This window comes from Taudactylus pleione, unplaced genomic scaffold (genome assembly GCF_031769625.1).
Source record: "Taudactylus pleione unplaced genomic scaffold, aTauple2 ptg000061l, whole genome shotgun sequence".
Taxonomy (NCBI): domain Eukaryota; kingdom Metazoa; phylum Chordata; class Amphibia; order Anura; family Myobatrachidae; genus Taudactylus; species Taudactylus pleione.
In genome coordinates this window covers 14,507,958-14,514,295 of record NW_028284463.1, presented here as the reverse complement: position 1 = coordinate 14,514,295, position 6,338 = coordinate 14,507,958, and positions in this window count along the sequence as shown.

Below are 6,338 nucleotides of genomic sequence, written 5' to 3'. Positions count from 1 at the left end.
TGCCTCCGTAGAGCCAGTTTGTGCAGGGACACATTAATTGCCAGCTTGTTTTGTGGGGGCCCAAACGAACCAATCATTTCAGCCACAGTTGTGTGGCAGACCCTGGCGCTGAAATGATTGATTTGTTAAAGTGTGCATGTCCTGTTTATACAACATAAGGGTGGGTGGGAGGGCCCAAGGACAATTCCATCTTGCACCTCTTTTTTTCTTTGCATTATGTACAGTTTGGGGCCTAGTTTTTCTAACTGCCATCCTGTCTGCCACTGCAGTGTCACTCCTAGATGGGTCACGTGTTTGTGCCGCCCACTCGTGTCGCTTAGCATAGTCATCCAGCTACCTCGGTGCAACCTTTTGGACATAAAAACACTATTGTGAGGTGTGAGGTGTTCAGAATAGACTGGAAATGAGTGGAAATTAAGGTTATTGAGGTTAATAATAGCATAGGAGCAGAAAAACCTACAAATTCTGTGATTTTAGCTGTTTTTATGCTTTTTTTCAAAAAAATACAGATCCAAAACACAAAACCCAGAACCCAAAACACGGAAGGGTGGTTTTGGCAAAACCAATCCAGATCCAAAACACGAAGAAAGATCCAGATCCAAAACCAAAACACAAAACACGAAAAGTGGCCGGTGCACACCCCTAGTGCAAACCAGCCACTGTGGTCAGGACTGTGATCGCAGAGGCTACACAGACCCATCGCAGAGTGACAGGAAGTGCCGTTTGTGGGTGGTGACGGGGGGGTGGTCGGGGAAACGCAGGCGTGCCAGTGCGTTCGCACTCCATTGCCAGGGTGTGCATAAATCATCCACTGCGATGGCCTACGCAGTCTGAGGTCTCAAAGCGTGCGTGGTTGTTAGCAATTCCTGAGTAAGGTCAGAGATTGTGCAAGTCTACGCGAGGCTGCGATGGTACTCGATTGTACCGATGGTTTCGCAGTCTTGCTGAACATTACCGATGTGTGCTGGGTGAAGTGGGCGTCCTTGTGAAGTGCTGCGTGGGAATAGCGATCGCAATGTATTAGCATACTTTTGCAGTTGAACTGCGTGCGTAATCGCTATTGCATATGCAGTTGCATACGGTAGTGAATCAGCCCCTGGGTGCGGGTCCAGTTGACTGCAATAGCGTGATCCTCGCGAATGTGTCCCGTATTTTTATTTTTTAAATAAAGCAGCCCTACCTGCATTTACCAATTGCATTCTGTTATTGTTTCAGCACCTGATACAGAGATGGGAATAGAGTAAGAAATAGCAAGTAACTGTTTACCTGGGGCAAACCATGTTGCAATGCAAGGGGTGCAAATACATATATTTTCCTTTTACATGCAGGGTAAATACTGGCTGCTTTTGTATGTAGCCCAGAAATTCTGGTCTGCCTTATATTTACATTGCAATTTAGATGTCAGTTTGCACACACCGCTCCCAAATCTAACTCTCTCTGCACATTTTCAGTCTGCCCCACTTGCAATGCAGCATGGTTTTACCAAGATGCCCAGTTACTTGACCTATCTTACTCATACAGTACATGCCGACTTTTAATCTGCCCTCCCCGGGAGAAGCCCAGGGAGAGGCAGCAGTCGGGCAGTGCTGGGGGCGGTGCCGGGCCATTCGCGTCATTAGGCCCCACCCCTTCGCAGCGAAACTCCCGCAAATCATGCATATTTTAAAAGGGGGTGGGGCTAAATTACGGAATTATAATAGAATTGCCCACTTCACTAGGAAGTCTGACGCGGCGGCCTCAGGGCATGCTGGGAGGGATCCGATCGGATCCCTCATACCAGCGTGATGCGATAGAAGCCCATAGGCTTCTATAGGGTAACGCCAGCAAAAGCTGGCGTTACCCTCCGCACCGGAGAGCCGGCGGCCAGGTGATGGTACATACTGAAAATGTGGTAAAAAGCCCCGAAAACGGGGGTTTTACCGCATTTTCCATTTAGTACATCCTGGTCCCTGTGTCATCAGCCTGCTTAAAGTACTAGCATTATTTCTGCAGTGTACCCTGTGAGATAATAAAACCTCATTGGTTCATCTATACCTTAGTAATGCTATATTATTCCTGACCAAACACACACAAACAGGGGAATTCCCCAGAGACATGACAGACTACCATAGCAGTGACTTTAAGGACTGACATCAGTTATCAGCGATCTTCTGACAGTAATATTCTATACTGAAGACAGATTTCGGCCTCTGCTCCGTGTCCACACAAGACCTCCTTTGTGGTTTTTTTTTCCTTTGTTATCATGGTCCTCAAAGTAATAGCTACCGGCATCACTTCACCCATTCATCTCTATTTTTTGGAAATGTTTGCTTCCTCGTAGAGAACAGACCAAGGAGTGTTTGTTTAAGGTACAGTAGCGAGAGTTCACTGCCCCACTTGTTAAATAATACATCCACTTCCTTGTGATAGAACATACAATGCACACAATCTCGGTTGCAGCATGAAGCCGCTAAGAGTCGGCATTATATATCTGACAACTGGATGAAAATTGATCTCGTTTACCAGCGTGAAGCTGGCCTGCACTTCCTCATTCATTTCTTAGTCATCAGGCAAATATTTCACAGTGCATCGGGATGTACTAACCATACATGTTCTAACTTCCAGCCACAGAAATGGATTATCATAAAAGTCACCCTTCCGGCTCTCCGCAACTTTATGCAAATGAAATGATCCGTACTTACACGGCTAAGAAAAAAACGCCCTGTCATTTTTCAGTATTACAATTTTAAAGCCTGAGCCGGTGGCTACATTTGTAAATATAATATTAATGACATGTACAGTATGTATTGCAAAACTAATCCTTGATTGGGTAAAGCTGCATACACAACGATTTTGTTACCAACGATTTTATGAACGATTTTCTGTCAGATTATCTGTTTTTTTAAAGTGTAATGAATGATTTTTTGAACTACAAACGATTTTTGTAACTTCCCTTAATAAAAATCGTTCAGTTGGTCAGTCAGAATGAACTACAAACTACAAATGGGAACGCGCATGAACGATAATCGTTCATCGTTATAAGTCAGAAACTGAAGGTTTTTTCAACGATTGAACGATAACGACGTCGTTATAGTTAAATCGTTCAAAAAATCGTTACGTGTGTATGTACTTTTAGTATTAAAGAGATTTACATGCGTTGCACTGTGTAATTTGTGCTACGTCATTCCTGATTCAGAGATGTACGCAATGGCGATTTTTTTTTACACAGATCGTGTGATTATTTGCCACTGAGCATGCGTGACACCTGCCTGCACACTCGTAGTTGTAGTTTTTTTGCGATTACACCCACACAGAGGGTCCATCTCTGAATCAGGCCCTTAGACCATACATGCCTACTCTCCCGGAAGTTGCGGGAGACTCCCAATTTTTCAGGTAACCCCCTGCATCCCCGGTAGAGTAGGCATTTAGCCCGCAATCTACCCACTTCCTAGTGAAATGGTCAGAGTGTGGAGAATGTCTGCGGTGATCGCAGGTCCTTGTGTAGGGGGCGGGGCTTAATTATATGAATCTTCAAAAATGGCATCATTTAGCCCCTTATTTAAATTTGAGCCAATTGAGTCAATTTACCACGAAGGGGCAGGACTTAATGACTCGAACCGGCTTCTCCCAGGGAGGAGGAAAAAAAGTAGGCAAGAAAGCCTTAGGGGTCTATTTACTAAGCAGTGTTAGGAGAGTGAAAAGTGATAAGCAAGTGATAAGGTGCCAGCCAATCAGCTCCCAACTTTCATTTTTCAAACACAGCCTGTGAGATGACAGTTGGGAGCTGATTGACTGGCACCTTATCACTTTTCACTCTGCCTCCTACTGCTTAGTAAATAGACTCCTTAGACATGTATATGACATGCAGCCTTAAAACTGTCATACGGAAGGGAAGGAGAGCACAAAATGAAGACATTGCACACAGATTAAAATATTACATTTATGTACTTGAATAATTACATTTAGAAGGAGTGGTGAGGTGGTAGTGTGTAACTGCAGGTCTAGAAACCCATCATATCTGTAGAAGATGCACAGCCATATAAAATTACTATATGGATACAAAAACACAGAAACCTTACTTGGGACAGTCCAGATTCTTGGGGCCAAATGTATTAGGGTGAGAGTTTAGCAGTAAACTCTCGGGTAAATTTACGAAGATGTGAGTTCACTAAGAAGTGATGTTGCCCATAGCAACCAATCATATTCCAGGTATTATCTTCTAGAAGGTGCTAGATAAATGAGAAGGCGAATCTGATTGGTTGCTATTCTTAAATAGAACTCCCATCTTAGTAAATTTACCCCTCACACTCTTTAAAGTCGCCCAATGTAATTGAGTCCGAGAACAGGCAAACTCACATGTTTTTAGACTCAAAAAACGGTCACGATTTAAACTCTCATCCAGATGTTTTCCCAGATAGAACTTGACCGATGTGAGAGCTTACTGCTAAACTCTCTCATTTTCTAAACTCTCACCCTATTACATTTAGCCCTTGGACTCTTGTACCGACTGCCAAGTCTGTTGGAGTTATCAGCCTAATGTGCAGTCTAGTTGGGTAGCAGGTTAGCTGGGGTGGCTGAGAAGACACAGACATCGAAAGACTTGAGCCTTGGTGAATGTTGGTCTTTAAAGCTCTATTACCATTTAAAATGAGCAATAGAAGGACCAATCAGAAGCCTGGTTTTCAAATGTGGGTGAGGACCAAACCACCGATTCCCGGGCTCTGGCGGGAGCGCAGGGCCAATAAGCTCATACTTCCCTACACTCCCGGAAGTCGCATGAGGCTCACAATTTTTCGAGTAGCCCCCCCACACACCAGGAAATGTAGGCAGATCTCCGGCATCCTGCCAACTTCTAAGTGAAGCGGGCAGGATGGTGAGATTTAATGGGGAATTCGCAGGTCCACGAGGATTTGCGTCATTTAGCCTCATCCCCTCCTCGCGGACCCACGTATCGCAGACTTTTCTGGGAAAGGGATGAGGCCTAATTACGGCAACAGTCCGGCACCGCCCCCCCCGAACCGGGCTGCTCCCAGAAAGCGCTTATACAAAGTCGGTAAGTATGAATAAGCTGCAGGTGGCACGTTCATAGAGATAGAAGGTTGCTTTTGTGTTCAAAAGATTATGAAAATAAGAGCAAAGTTCCAACAGACATTTGTTAAAGAACGGGATTATTAATTATGCATGGTCTGTCCTGAGTCAGATGTGCCTTGGGAGCCAGGACCATAGAGAGCAATGACAGGCCCAGGTCGGAGAGGGCAGGCGTGGTCAAATCACAGAGGTGTGGCCAAAAATGAATGAAAACTACTATGCGTGCCACCACTGTGCCGAGGAGGTGGGCATTCTTCCCCTACATTTAACGAGCCCGGGTAATTGGTAAACTGTCTTTGTTGGGGCAAATTTGTAGTGAAAAATAAAAACAAACGTTACCGTCTTTTGCCGCAGTCGCATCTGCAACTCTATGTAACCTTACGCAAATGCTAATATCAGCCCTTCCCTGGTGTACAAGCGTGCGTCTAAATGGCTGAGATGCCCACTTTGAGCATCTTTAGACGCAGTAAAAACTCTTGGTGCACCTTTAGACGCCGTCGGTTACACCACTGAAACATGCACCTGTCCCATGCTGGCTGCAGATCCGATGTCAGAGTATGATTTTCAGTGTAAGCAATTATGCGCCTGACTAGGAGATATAGGGAATATAATTACTGTAGTAAAAAACACACTAGAAACGTAAAGTCACTTAGATAACATATAAATGTCAGTTTCCCAAAAGCAGTGAAAACTGGTTTCTTTTTTAAAAATTCCTTAATAAATCCTTAATAAACAGTGAAAACTGGTTTCTTAGATCCTCCTAGTTATCACAATCGCTTCTTTGAAAACTTCTTCGCATATAACAGCACCTCAAAAAGATCACAAAATGGATTCCACCATGTGAAGTAAAGTAACATTTATTTGTACATGGTCTAAAAAAAGATGAATTGACCAATTCTGGTACGCTGCCATCTTTATTGTATTTCCTGAATTGATTTGGGGATTTTTTTTTAGACCATGTAAAAATAAATGTTACTTTACTTCACATGGTGGAATCCATTTTGTGATCTTTTTGAGGTGCTGTTATATGCGAAGAAGTTTTCAAAGAAGCGATTGTGATAACTAGGAGGATCTAAGAAACCAGTTTTCACTGTTTATTAAGGATTTATTAAGGAATTTTTAAAAAGGAAACCAGTTTTCACTGCTTTTGGGAAACTGACATTTATATGTTATCTATGTGACTTTACGTTTCTAGTGTGTTTTTTACTACAGTAATTATATTCCCTATATCTCCTAGAGGGGGCGCTGGCATTTTCATTTACCTTGTTTGT